This window comes from Artibeus jamaicensis, unplaced genomic scaffold (genome assembly GCF_021234435.1).
Source record: "Artibeus jamaicensis isolate MK-2021 breed Jamaican fruit bat unplaced genomic scaffold, CSHL_Jam_final contig_320, whole genome shotgun sequence".
NCBI lineage: Eukaryota > Metazoa > Chordata > Mammalia > Chiroptera > Phyllostomidae > Artibeus > Artibeus jamaicensis.
This window is the reverse complement of record NW_026521753.1, coordinates 313,488-327,168: the sequence shown is the minus strand read 5'-3', so window position 1 is coordinate 327,168 and position 13,681 is coordinate 313,488. Positions and strand designations below refer to the sequence as shown.

The following is a 13,681-nucleotide window of genomic DNA, read 5'->3' as shown; positions in this document are numbered from 1 at the left end:
TGAGCTGGTTATTTGAAAAGATAAACAAAATTAACAAGTGTTTAACCAGACTCATCAAGAAAAAAAAGAGAGCAGACCCAAATAAATAAAATCAGAAATGAAAGAGAAGAAATAGCAACTGATACCACAGAACACAAAGTGCTGTAAGAAATTACTATGAACAACTATATGCCAAGAAATTGGACAATCAAAATGAAATGGATAAATTCTTAGAAGCATACAATCTTCCAAAACAAAATCAGGAAGAATCAGAAATCTGAACAGACAGATTATACCTAGTAAAACTGAATTAGTAATAAAAAAAAAACCCCAACAAAAAAAAGACCTGGAGTAGATGGCTTCATAGAAAAATTTTACCAAACATTCAAAGAAGAGCTAACACCAATACTTTTCAAATTATACCAAACAATATAAAAATAGGGAAGACTCCCAAACTCTTTTTACAAGGCCAATATTATCCTAATTCCAAAACCAGGTAGAGACACAACAAAGCAAAAAAATTACAGGCCAATATTTCTGATCAACGTAGATGCTAAAATCATCAACAAAATATTAGCAAATCAGATCTAAAAATACACTAAAAAGATCATACATCATGATCAATTGTGATTTATTCCAGGGATGCAAGGATGTACAATATTTGCAAATTAATAAATGTACTGTATCACCTAAATATACAAAAATCACATGATCATATCAATATGTGCAGAAAAAGCATTTGATACAATCCAGCACCCATTTGTGATTTAAAAAACTCTCAGCAAAGTGGAATAGAGTTAGCATATGTCAACATAATAAAGGACATCTATTAAAAACCTACTTCCAACATCATACTCCATGGGCAAAAAATAGAAGCATTTCCCTTAAGATCAGGAACAAGACAAAGGTATCTGCTTTCACCACTGCTATTCAACATAGTACTGGAAGTTCTAGCCACAGTGATCAGATAAGAAGAAAGAAAGGCATCCAAATTGAAGATGAGGAAGTAAAACTGTCATTATTTGTAGATGACATAATAGTGTAAATAGAAAAACTTAGGCTTCACCAAAAAACTACTTATCTAATCAATGAATTTGGCACAGTAGCAGGATACAAAGTAAATATTCAGAAATCAAGGGCATTTTTATAAACCAACAATGAAATATCAGAAATAGAAACCAAGAAAAAAATCCCATTTACTATAGCATCAAAAATAATGAAGTACCTAGGAATAAATTTAACCAAGGTGGTAAAAGACCTGTACTTAAAAAAACTATAGAACACTGAAGAAAAAAAATGAAGAAGATAGAAGTGGAAGTATATACCATGTTCATGGATTGGAAGAATTAACCTCATTAAAAAGTCCATAGCACTCAAAGCAATCTATAGATTCAATGCAATTTCTATAAAAATACCAATGGCACATTTCACAAATCTCAAACAAATATTCCAAAAATTTTGTGGAATTAAACAGACCCAAATAACCTCGGCAATCCTGAGAAAGAAGAACGAAGTTGGAGAGATTACAATACTTGATATCAACTATTGAATAAGACCACTGCAATTAAAGTAGCCTGGTACTGGCATATAATAAATGCACAGATATATGGGATAGAATAGAGAGCCAAGAAATAAACCCATTTCTCCATGGTCAATTAATATTTGACAAAGGGGGCATGAGCATACAATGGAGTAAATATAGTCTGTTTAATAAATGGTATTGAGAGAACTGGACTGGTATATGCAAAAGAAAATGAAACTAGACAAAACCAGCTTACACTGTATACCAGAATAAAATCAAAATGGACAAAATACTTAAATATAAGTCATGATATCATAATAATCCTACTAGAAAACATAGGTAGTAAAATTTCAGATATTTCACATAGCAATATTTTTGGCATTGTAACTCCTAGGGCAAGGGAAATAAAGGGAAGAATAAACAAATGGGACGACATTAAATTTAAAAGCTTCTGCACAGCTGAATAAACATCAAAATGAAAAGGGAACTGACTGTATAGAACATATTTGTCAAATCTGGAATACTGTATGCTACCAAATTCAATAACCTAGAAAAATGGATAAGTTCCTAGAAATATATAATCTTCCTAATCTAAATAATGAAGAATTGGAAAATCTAAATAGACCAATCACAAGTGAGGAAAATTAAAGCAACCATCAAAACCCTTACAAAAAATAAAAGTCCAGGGCCAAGACAGCTTCAACAGTGAATTATAAGAAACATTCAAAGATTTAAAACCTATCCTCAAAGTCTTCCAAAAATCTGAAGAAAAATTTCCTAACACACTTTATGAAACCAACATAACCATGATACCAAACTGGGCAAGAATAACACACAAAAAAGAGAAGTACAGGCCAATATCTCTAATGAATACAAATGCTAAAATCCTAAACAAAATGCAGCAAATAGAATACAACAATAGATTAAAAAAAAACCAACCCCCAAACATCACAATCAAGTGGGGTTTATTGAGGGGAAGGAGGATGCTTCAACATATGCAAATCAATCAATATAATATACCACATTAACAAAAGAAAGGATAAAATCATATGATCTTATCAACAGATAACAGAAAAAGTACTTGATAAGATACGACACCCATTTATGATTAAAACACTCAGTAAAATAGGAATAGAAAGAAAGTAGCTATCATACTCAATGGTGAAAAACTGGAAGCTTCTCCTCTAAAATCAGGAACAAGATAAGGATGCCCACTCTCACCACTCTTATTCAACATAGTTCTGGAAGTCCTAGCCAGAGTAATAAGGAAGAGAAAGAAACAAGAAGCATTTATATTGGGAAGATTGAAGTTTTGTCACTTTTTGCAGACAACATGATTCTATACCTAGAAAACCCTAAATAATCCACTAAAAATGATTAGAAACAATAAACAAGTGCAGTAAAGCTGCAGGATACAAAATCAAAGTACAAAAATCCTTGCTTTCCTGTATACTAACAACAAAATTTCACAAAAAGAAATGAAAAAAAAATCCTTTTGGAACTGGAACTGAAAGAATACCTAGGAATGAACTTAACAAAGGATGTGAAAGATTACACACACATACACACACACACACACACACACACACACACACACACAAATACAAGGCATTATTAAAAGAAATAGAGTGCCCTGGCTCGTGTAGCCCAGTGGATTAAGCGTGGGCCTGCAAACCAAACAACTGCGGTTCGATTCCCAGTCAGGGCACATGCCTGAGTTGCAGGCCAGTTCCTGGCAGGGGACGAACGAGAGGCAACCATACATTGATATTTCTCTTCCCCTCTCCTTGCCTTCCCCTCTAAAGATAAATAAATAAAATCTTAATAAAATAAAGAAATAGAAAAATATTCTATGTTCATGGATTGGAAGAATGAGCATAGTTAAAATGGCCATATTACCCAAAGCAATATAAAGACTTAATGCAATCCCCATCAAAATCTCAATGTCACTTTTTAAAGAAATAGAACAGAGAGATCCAAGATGGTGACAGAGTAGGTGGAAGCTACACTAACCTCCACCCAGGACCAAACTGGAATTACAACTAATTATAGAAAAATCGTTCTGAATAACCAACTGAACACTAGCTGGAGAGAAGCCTTATAAAGAATTTATGGAATAAATAGCACCACCACAATGAGACTGGAAGCAAGATGGCTGGCTAGTCTCTCATAGGCAGCAGCTGAAGTTTGGGAGGATATATTTCAGACTCTGGGGAGTGGCCCCTGATAAGTATAAGGTCTAAACCTCAAGCTGGCCTCCCCAACCTGAAGAAACAGAACTGGGAAAGGAACCCAAATAACATCTGGCTGTGAAATGCAGCAGGGTTCCTGTCTGCCAGGGAGAGATGACTAGGGATACAGAAAGACCCGTAAAAGGCCAACACACAAAAATTCATTTGCAGCCACTTACCCTGGATACTGGCAGAGGAAGGGCACAGTGGACTAGAGATGCATTGGGAGAGTCTGGGTTGGTAGCTCAAAGGAGAGAGCTGCATGGTCAGCCACCAGGTTCCCTGTGCTGAGTCATTCCCCATACTTTCTCAGACAAAGCACTTCCTTCCATGTGGCAACAGCCTGGGGGAAAGCAACAGCCCTACCTGTGGGAATCATTCTCTCCATACACTGTGTGGCTTAAGCCTGGCTGCTAAGGAGTACAGCTGGAGGCAATTTCACAGACAAAGCCTAACAGAAAGCCTACAAGTCAAGGTGGATCTCTGGGAGCCCTGACATACTTGTTGACCTTCCACTGGACCCAGGGCTGGTAAAAGCTGGCCTTGGTGTGCAGCCAGGATTCGTCTTCACACACTTAGGCTCAGCAGAGGGAGCCACAAAGCTTTGGATCGCTGATATCTCTGAATGAGACAGATTGCCCATGGCCAGTAACAGACAGCATCTGACATAGGTTTGCACTGGAGTTTTTGCAGATGTACCTAATACATAGAAATAAGCACAGTGAGACAGCCAAAAATAGAAAGACAAACAGGCCCCAAATGAAAGAACAAGAGAATTTTCCAGAAGAACTAAATGAAATGGAGGCAAGCAATTTATCAGATGTAGACTTTAGAGTAATGATTACAAGAATACTCATAGCATAAAAAAAACATAGAAACTATTAAAAGGACCAGTCATAAATAAAGAATGCTATATCTGAAATAATACACTGGAAAGAATAAACAGTAAGTTAGATGAAGCAGAAAATTCAATCAGCGATTTGGAATACAAGGTAGAAAAAAACATCCAAGCAGAACAGCAAAAAGAGAAAAAAATAAAATGAGGAGAGTAAGAAATATTTACGACAACGTGAAGCATACCAACATTCACAACATTCATTCCTGGGAATACCAGGAAAGAGTGAGCAAAGGATCAAGAACCTATTTGAAGAAATAATGACTGGAAATTCCCCTAAGCTGGTGAGTGAAAAAAAAATGTACAAGTCGAGGAAATGTTAAGAGTCCCAAACGAGATGGACCCAAAGAGGCCCACACCAATATACATCATAATTAAAATGGCAAATCTTAAGACAAGGAGAGAATCATAAAAGCTGAAAGAGAAAAGTCATTAGTTACCTACAAGGGATCTCACATTAGATTGTCATCTGACTTCTCAACAGAAACGTTTCAGACAAGAAGGGAGGGGCATGAAATATTCAAGGTGATGAAAAGCAAGGACATACAAATAAAGCTACTTTACCTAGCAAGGCTATTATTTAAAATGAAAGAGAACTAAGGAGCTTCCTAGACAAGAAAAAGCTAAAATAGTTTGTGAACACCAAAACAGTATTGCAACAAATGTTAAAGGGCTTGTTTTAAGAAGAAGAACCCTGGCTGGTGTGGCTCAGTGGATTGAGCACTGGCCTGTGAACCAAAAGGTCGCTGGTTTGATTCCCTTTCAAGGCACATGCCTGAGTTGTGGACTGGGTCCCTGGTGGGGGGCATGATAGAGGAAACCACACATTGGTGTTTCTCTCCATCCCTTTTCCATTCTAAAAATAAATAAAATATTTTTTAAAAAAGAAGGGAAAACATCAAAATAGTTAAAAATTAAATGGCAATAATTATGTATCTATCAATAACCACTTTAAATGTTAATGGCTTAAACACTCCAATCTAAACACAAAGGATAGCTGAATGTATAAGAAACAAGGTCCATATATGAGGTCTGTCCAGAAAATTCCCAGCCATCGTTAATATCTAGAGAACCATTAACACAACATCAATGTAACTTGGCAGCCAAGGAGAGTGGATTGCAATGTGCGTGCATGAACAATGATGACTTCACTGTACTAGTCAGTGGGGGTAGTAGATGCTGTTGAATGAGCATGTGTACTGTGTGATCTTTACATTCAAAAGACTGAGTGCATGGAGCAATGAATCTGCATCAAATTTTGGAAGAGTTCTCCATGGATACTTTTTGGATGATTCAGAAGTCTGAAACTATGGGCAACTGGTGGCTGGCAGTTTCATCATGAAAATATGCCCACTCATGCATCATGTTTCATGCAGATTTTTATGGTGGAACATCAAATCAATCAGGTTACTCAGCCCACTTAACATTCCAGATTTGGCACCCTGTGACTTCTGGCTTTTCCCAAAACTAAAATTACCTTTGAAAGGGAAGAGATTTCAGATCATTGATGAGAGTCAGGAAAATACAATGTAGCAGCTGATGACAATTGAGAGAACTGTGTGAGGTCCCAAGGAGCCTACATTAAAGGGGAATGAGGTTTCACTGTTCTATGTACAATATTTCACATATCTTCTCCAATAAATGTCTTTATTTTTCATGTTACATGGCTGGATAGCCATCAGACAGACCTCATATATGTTTTCTCCAGGAGACCCACCTCAGAACAAAAGATACACATAGACAAAATGTAAAGGGCAGAAAAAAAATTTCATGCAAATGGAAAAAAAGAAAGCTAGGGTAGCAATATTTATATCTGACAAAATAGAACTTAAACTAAGGCTATAGCTAGCAACAAATAAAGACACTACATAATGATAAAGGGAACAATCCAATGAGAGGATATAACTGTACCAAACATTTATGTACACAACATAGGAGCACCTAAATACATAAAGAAAATATTGAGGGACATAAAAGGAGAGATCAACAGAATTATAGTCATACTAAGGGATTTTAACACCCCACTGATTCAATAGATAGATCCACCAGGCAGAAAATCAATAAGGAGACAGTAACCTTAAATGACATACTATATCAAATGGATTTAATTGATATCTACAGAGCATTTCGACCCAAGCAGCAGAATATACTTTCTTTGCAAGTACACATGGGATATTTTCTAGGATAGACACAAGTTAGGATACAAAACAAGTACCAATAAATTTAAAAAGATGGAAATCATATCAAACATCTTCTCTAATGAAAATGCCATGAAAGTAAGCATCAATCACAAGGAGAAAATTAAAAACTACACAAAGACATGGTAACTAAATAACATGTTATTACGCAATGAACAGGTCAAAAGTGATATCAAGGAACAAATCAAAAGATCCCTTGAAACTAATGAAAATGAGAACACAACAACCCAAAATCTGTGGGACAAAGGAAAAACAGCTCAAGGAGGAAAATTCATACCATTGTAGGCCAATCTCAAGAAATAAGAAAAAGCTCAAAGGAACAATCTACCTTTATACTTAAAGGAACTTGAAAAATAACAACAAACAAAGCCCAAAGTGAGCAGAAGGAAGGAAATAATTAAGGTCAGAACAGAAATAAATTAAAGAGTCTAAAATAAGCAATACAAAAAAAAAACAATGTATCTAAGAGCTGGCTCTTTAAAAAGATAAATAAGATCAACAAACGTTTAACTAAACTCATCAAGAAAAAAAGAATCAAGAGACAGGACCCAAATAAATAAAATAAGGAATAAAAGAAAACAAATAACAACTAACAGCAAAGAAATACAAAGGACTTAAATACAAAGATACAAAGGATACAAAGAATGTTTAAATACAAAAAAAGAAATAAAGGAAATTAAAATATTATGAATATCTATATGTCAACAAATTGGACAATCTGGACATCATGGATGAATTCCTAGAAACATACAATCTTCCAAAACAAAATCAGGGAAAATCAGAGAATCTGAACAGACAGGTTATACCTAGTGAAATTGAATCAGTAATAAAACAAACAAACAAACCTCCAAACAAACAAAAGCCTTGAACTGGATGGTTTCAAGTGTGAATTTTACCAAACATTCTAAGAACTAACACCTCTCCTTCTCAAACTTTGTAAAAATATTCAAGAGGAGGGAAGAATCCCAAGCTCATTATACAATGTCAGCATTATCCTAATTGCAAAATCAGATAAAGGCATGACAAAAAAAACTATAGGCCAATATCCCTGATTAACATAGATGCTGAAATCCTCAACAAAATATTAGTAAATCAAATACAGCAGTACATAAAAAAGATAATACACCATTATCAAGTGGGATTTATTCTACAAAGGCAAGGTTGGTACAACATCCATGGATCAATAAATGTGACACACCACTTAAATAAAATGAAAGATAAATATCACATGATCATATTAACACATGCAGAAAAAAGCATTTGATAAAATGCAGCATCCATTTATGATACAAAATCTTGGCAAAGTGGGAACAGAGGGAACATATCTCAAAACTATATAGGACATATATGACAAATCCATTGCCAACATCATACTCAACAGGCAAAAATGACAAGTGTTCCTCTTAAGATTGGCAACAAGTAGGGATGCCCACTTATGCAACATAGTACTGGAAATCCTAGCCGTAGAAATCAGACAAGAAGAAATAAAAGTTATCCAAGTTGGAAACAAAGATGTAAAACTGTCTTTATGTGCAGATGATATGATATTGTACATAGAGAACCCTAAAGACTCCACCAAGAAACTACTAGAAATAATAAATGAATTCTGTAACCTAATGGGATATAAAATTAATATCCAGATATCAGTTATATTTTTATTTTTAAAGTTATTTATTTATTTATTTTTAGAGAGAGGGGAAAGAAGGGAGAAAGAGAGGGAGAGAAACATCCATGTGTGGTTGCCTCTTGAGCACTCCCTACTGGGGACATAGCTTGCAACCTAGGCACATGCCCTGACTAGGAACTGAACCAGCAACCCTTTGGTTCACAAGCCAGTGCTCAATTCACTGAGCCACACCACCCAGGTTTCAGTTGCATTTTTATATACCAATAATGAACTATCTGAAAGGGAAATATTTTAAAAATTCCACTGACAATTGCTTTAAAAAGAATAAAATACCTAGGAATAAATCTAACCAAGGATGTAAAAGACCTGTACTTAGAAAATTATGAGATATTGAAGATAAAAATTGAGGAAGATACAAATAAGATACAAATAAGTGGAAGCATGTACTGTGTTCATGGACCCCAAGAATCAACATCATTAAAATGTCCATACTGCCCAAAGCAATCTATTTGATTCAATACAATTCCTATGAGATAACAATGACATATTTCATAGAACTAGAACTAATATTTCAAAATGTATATTGAACCACGAAAGGCCCTGAATGGCAATAGTGATCTTGAGAAGGAAGAACAAAGTTGGAAGAATCATGCTACTTAAGATAAAGCTACAGTCAAAATAGCATGGCATAAAAACAGGCACATAGATCAGTGGAATAGAATAGAGAGCCCAGAAATAAACCCACATTTTTATAGTCAATATTTGAAAGAGGCAGCAAGGAAATACAATGGGCTAAAGTTTATTCAATAAATAGTGTTGAGAAAATTGAACAGACGCATGCAGAAAAATTAAACTAGATCACTTCTTACAAACCACACGAGAATAATTCAAAATGGATTAAAGTTAAATATCATCCCTGAAAATAAAAAGAGGAAGAAAACATAGTAAAAAGTCTCAGACATTGCTTGTAGAATTTTTTTTTCTGATATATATCCTCAGGCAAGGGAGACAAAAGAAAAAAATAAACAACTGGGAGTACATCAAACTAAAGAATTTTCACACAGTAAAAGAAACTATTCACAAACTAAAAAGACAATCCACAGAATGGGCAAACATATTCACTGATACATCTGATAAGGAGTTAATATCCAAAATTCATAAAGAACTTATAAACCTCACCACCAAAAAACTCAAAACAATCTAATAAAAAATGGCAAAGGACCTGAATAGATAATTCTCCAAAGATATACAGATGGCCAATAGAGATACAAAAAGGTTCTCAACATCATTAATCATCAGAGAACTACAAATTAAAACCACAATGTGATAATACTTTACACTGTTATGAATGGCTACCATTGATACAAACAAGTGCTAGCCAGGGTGTGGAGAAAGGGAAACCCTTTCTCACTGTTGGTGGGAATGCAGATATGTGTGGCCACTGTAGAAACCAGTATAGACATATCTCAAAAATTAAAAAAGAAACTGCATTATGACCCAGAGATTCTACTTCTGGGTATGTAGCTGAGAAAACTTGAAACACTAATTTGAAAGAACATAAGCTCCCCTATGTTCACTGCAGCATTATTCACAATCACCAAGATATGGAAGCAGCCCAAGTGTGCATCAGTAAATGAATGAATGAAAAAAGCTGTGTTACATTTACACAATGAAATACTACTCATCTGTAAAAAAGAAGAAAGTTTTACTCTTTGTGACACCATTAATGGACCTGGAGAACACTATGCTAAGTGGTATAAGATAGAGAAAAACAAATACGATAGGCTTTCACTCATATGTAGAACTAATGAACAAACTGAATATGTGAGCAAAATAGAGACAGACGCACAGATAGAGACAGGCTGACAGCTCTGATTAGGGGGTGGAATGATCAAGTAAAAAGGAAAGAGGACTCACAGACATGGACAATGGTGTGGAGATTGCAGAGGGTAGGTGGATATAAGGGGGATAAATGGTAATGGAGACAAAAACAATAAAATTGTTTTTAAAAAGGAAAATTAAAAATAAAGAAATAGAACAAAATATCGTCAGATTTATATGGAACCATCAAAAACCCAAACAGCTACAGCAGTTCTGAGAAAAAAGAACAAATCTGGATATATCACCCTACCTCACTTCAATTTATACAGAGCTACAATAATCAAAACAGTATGGTACTAGCAGAAAACAGTCATGCAGATCAATGGAACAAAACTGAGAGCCCAGATATAAAACCACATATATATGGGCAAATAACTTTCAACAAAGGAGCCAGACACACACAATGAAGAAAAAAAGCCTCTTCAATAAAAGGTGTTGAGAAAATTGGAAAGCCACATGCAAAATATTGAAACTAGGTTATAGTTTGTCCCCATGTACAAAAATCAATTAAAATGAATCAAAGACTTAAATTAAGATATGAAACAATAAGTTATATAGAAGAAAACTTAGGTACCAAACTTATGGACCTTGGTTATGGAGAACAGTTTATGAATTTGACTCTAAAGGCAAGGGAAGTAAGGGTAAAATAAATGAATGGGACTATATTAAATTAAAAAAGTTTCTGCACAGCAAAAGAAACTGACCACAAAACAAAGAGGCAACTGACAGAATGGGAGATCATATTTGCAAACAACAGTTTCAACAAAGGTTTAATATCCAAAATATATAAAGAACTCATAAAACTCAACACCAAACAAACAATCCAATTGAAAATGGACAAGAGACCTGAACAGATACCTCTCTGTAGAAGCCATACAAATGGTGAACAGATATATGAAGAGATGTCCAGCCTCACTAGCTATTAGGGAGATGCAAATCAAAACTACTATGAGTAACTACTTCATACCTGTTAGAAGGGCTGTTATCAACAAGACAAGTGATAATAAGTGTTGGAGAGGTTGTCTACATTCACTGTAGGTGGGAATGCAGACTGGTTCAGCCACCATGGGAAACAGTCTGGTGATTCCTAAAAAAAATAAGAGTATGGTCACCATATGACCTAGCAATCCCTCTCCTGGGTATCTACCTGAAACACTAAAAAACATGTATGTACCCCTATGGTCAATGCAGCATTATTCTCCATGGTCAAGTATTGGAGACAACCAAAGTGCCTTCCCATAGAGGACAAGATAAAGAATATGTGATAAATATACACAGTGGAGTACTACTCATCCATATGAAAAAACAAAATATTGATATTTGTGACAACATGGATGGAGCTTGAGAATATTATGCTAAGCAAAATATGTCATTCAGAAAAAGCTAAGAACCATATGATTTCATTCATATGTGGAGTATAAAACTAAAAGTCATGGATACAGACAGCAATGTGGTGGCTGCCGAGGGCAGTGGGGGAGGGTAGAAGGTGAAGGTGGACATAATATATGGTGACAGAAGATGGACTGACTTTGGGAAGTGAGCAGACAGTGCAATATATAAATATAGTATCATAGAAATGTACATTTGAAAACTATATGATCTTATTAACCAATGTCACTCCAATAAATTTAATTTTTAAATGTTGGGGGAATAGAAAAAAGTCTATATAATTACTATTACTTATGTTTTGAAATAAATAAAAATGATATTTATTTTGTCAGGTTGGCAAAAATAACAATTTGTTTATGTGTGCAAAGAAATTAAAAAGGTTAAAATCACTCTTAGACTATTTTTTATACAGTGTGCACATCATGCTTTTTAAATTAAAGTATCATTTAGGAATTAGGAATGTTTCACAGGCAGAATTACAGGGCATTCAAGTTGTGAGCATAAGAAAGAAGTAGCCTCACTTTTCCCCACAGAACAGGCCAACCTCAGACTAATCTTGTTTTATAAAAACATATTTTATTGATTATATTAATACAGTGGTCCAACTTTTTCTCCATTTAATTCCCTCCCTCCTGCACCACCCGTCCCCCAGCGTGCCCTTCCTCCTTAGTTCATGTTCATGCATTCTACATCTAAGTTCTTTGGCTTCTTCATTTCGTATACTATACTTAAATTCCTCCTGTCTATTTTGTAGACATGAAATAAACATTTATGATTCTCTCTGTAATTTTTCCCCCATTCTCACCACTCCATATACCCACTGATAACCCTCCATATGATCTTCATTTCTGTGGTTCTGTTCCTGGTCTATTGTTTGCTTAGTTTGCTTTTGGGTTTTTTTTAGGTTCGGTTGTTGATAGTTGTGAGTTTGTTGTCATTTTACTGTTCATATTTTTGGTGATCTTTTTCTTAGATAGGCCCTTTTAACATTTCATATAATAAGGGCTCAGTGATAATGAACTCCTTTAACTGGACCTTATCTGGGAAGCACTTCATCTGCCCTTCCATTCCAAATGATAGCTTTGCTGGATAGAGTCATCTTGAATGTAGGTCCTTACCTTTCATGACTTTGAATACTTCTTTCCAGCCTTCCTTCCTTCAAGGTTTCTTTTGAGAGATCAGCTGATAGTCTTATGGGAACTCCTTGTAGATAACTGTCTTCTTTTCTCTTGCTGCTTTTAAGATTATCTTTCTCTTTAATCTTGGGAATGTAATGGTGATGTGCCTTGGTGTGTGCTACATTGGGTCCAACTTCCTTGGGACTCTCTGGGCTTCCTGGACTTCCTGGAAGTCTTATTTCCTTTGTCAAATTAGGGACGTTATCCTTCACTATTTTTCCAAATAAGTTTTCCATTTCTTGCTCTTCCTCTTCTCCTTCTGGCACCCCTGTGATTCAGATGTTTGAATGTTTAAAGTTGTCCCAACAGTTCCTGAGCTTCTCGTTTGTTTTTTTAATTCTTATTTCTTTATTCTGTTCTGATTGAATGTTTGTTTCTTCCTTCTAGTCCAAACTGTTGATTTGAATCTCGGTTTCCTTCCTGTCACTGTTTGTTCCCTGTGATTTTTTGTTATTTAACTTTTCATAGCCTTCACTTTTTGTCTATTTTGTGACCATATTCAGCCATTTCTGTGAGCATCCTGATTACAAGTGTTTTGAACTCTGCATCTGATAGGTTGGATATCTCTTTGTCACTTAGTTCTTTTTCTGTAGTTTTCATCAGTTCTTTCATTTGGGTCATATTTCTTTGTCCTGGTGCACCTGTTATGTTGTAAGGAGCAGAGTCTTAGGTGTGCTCCAGGGCAGGGCAACCCACATTACTGCATTGTGGAGTTGTATGTGGCAGAGAGTTCAGAGAGAGAACAAAGACGCCTGCTCTGCTCTTGGCTTTTAGTTACTTT

General features: G+C 35.3%; 1 long non-coding RNA gene across 1 annotated transcript in view; it reads right to left on the bottom strand.

Annotated features, from left to right (window-relative positions):
- LOC128627124 (uncharacterized) overlaps positions 1-13,681 on the bottom strand; it is a 152,764-nt gene that overhangs the window by 130,525 nt on the left and 8,558 nt on the right. Inside the window, exon 2 of the long non-coding RNA XR_008391238.1 lies at positions 11,301-11,420. This is a non-coding gene — a long non-coding RNA (uncharacterized LOC128627124). The remainder of the gene's footprint in view (positions 1-11,300; positions 11,421-13,681) is intronic.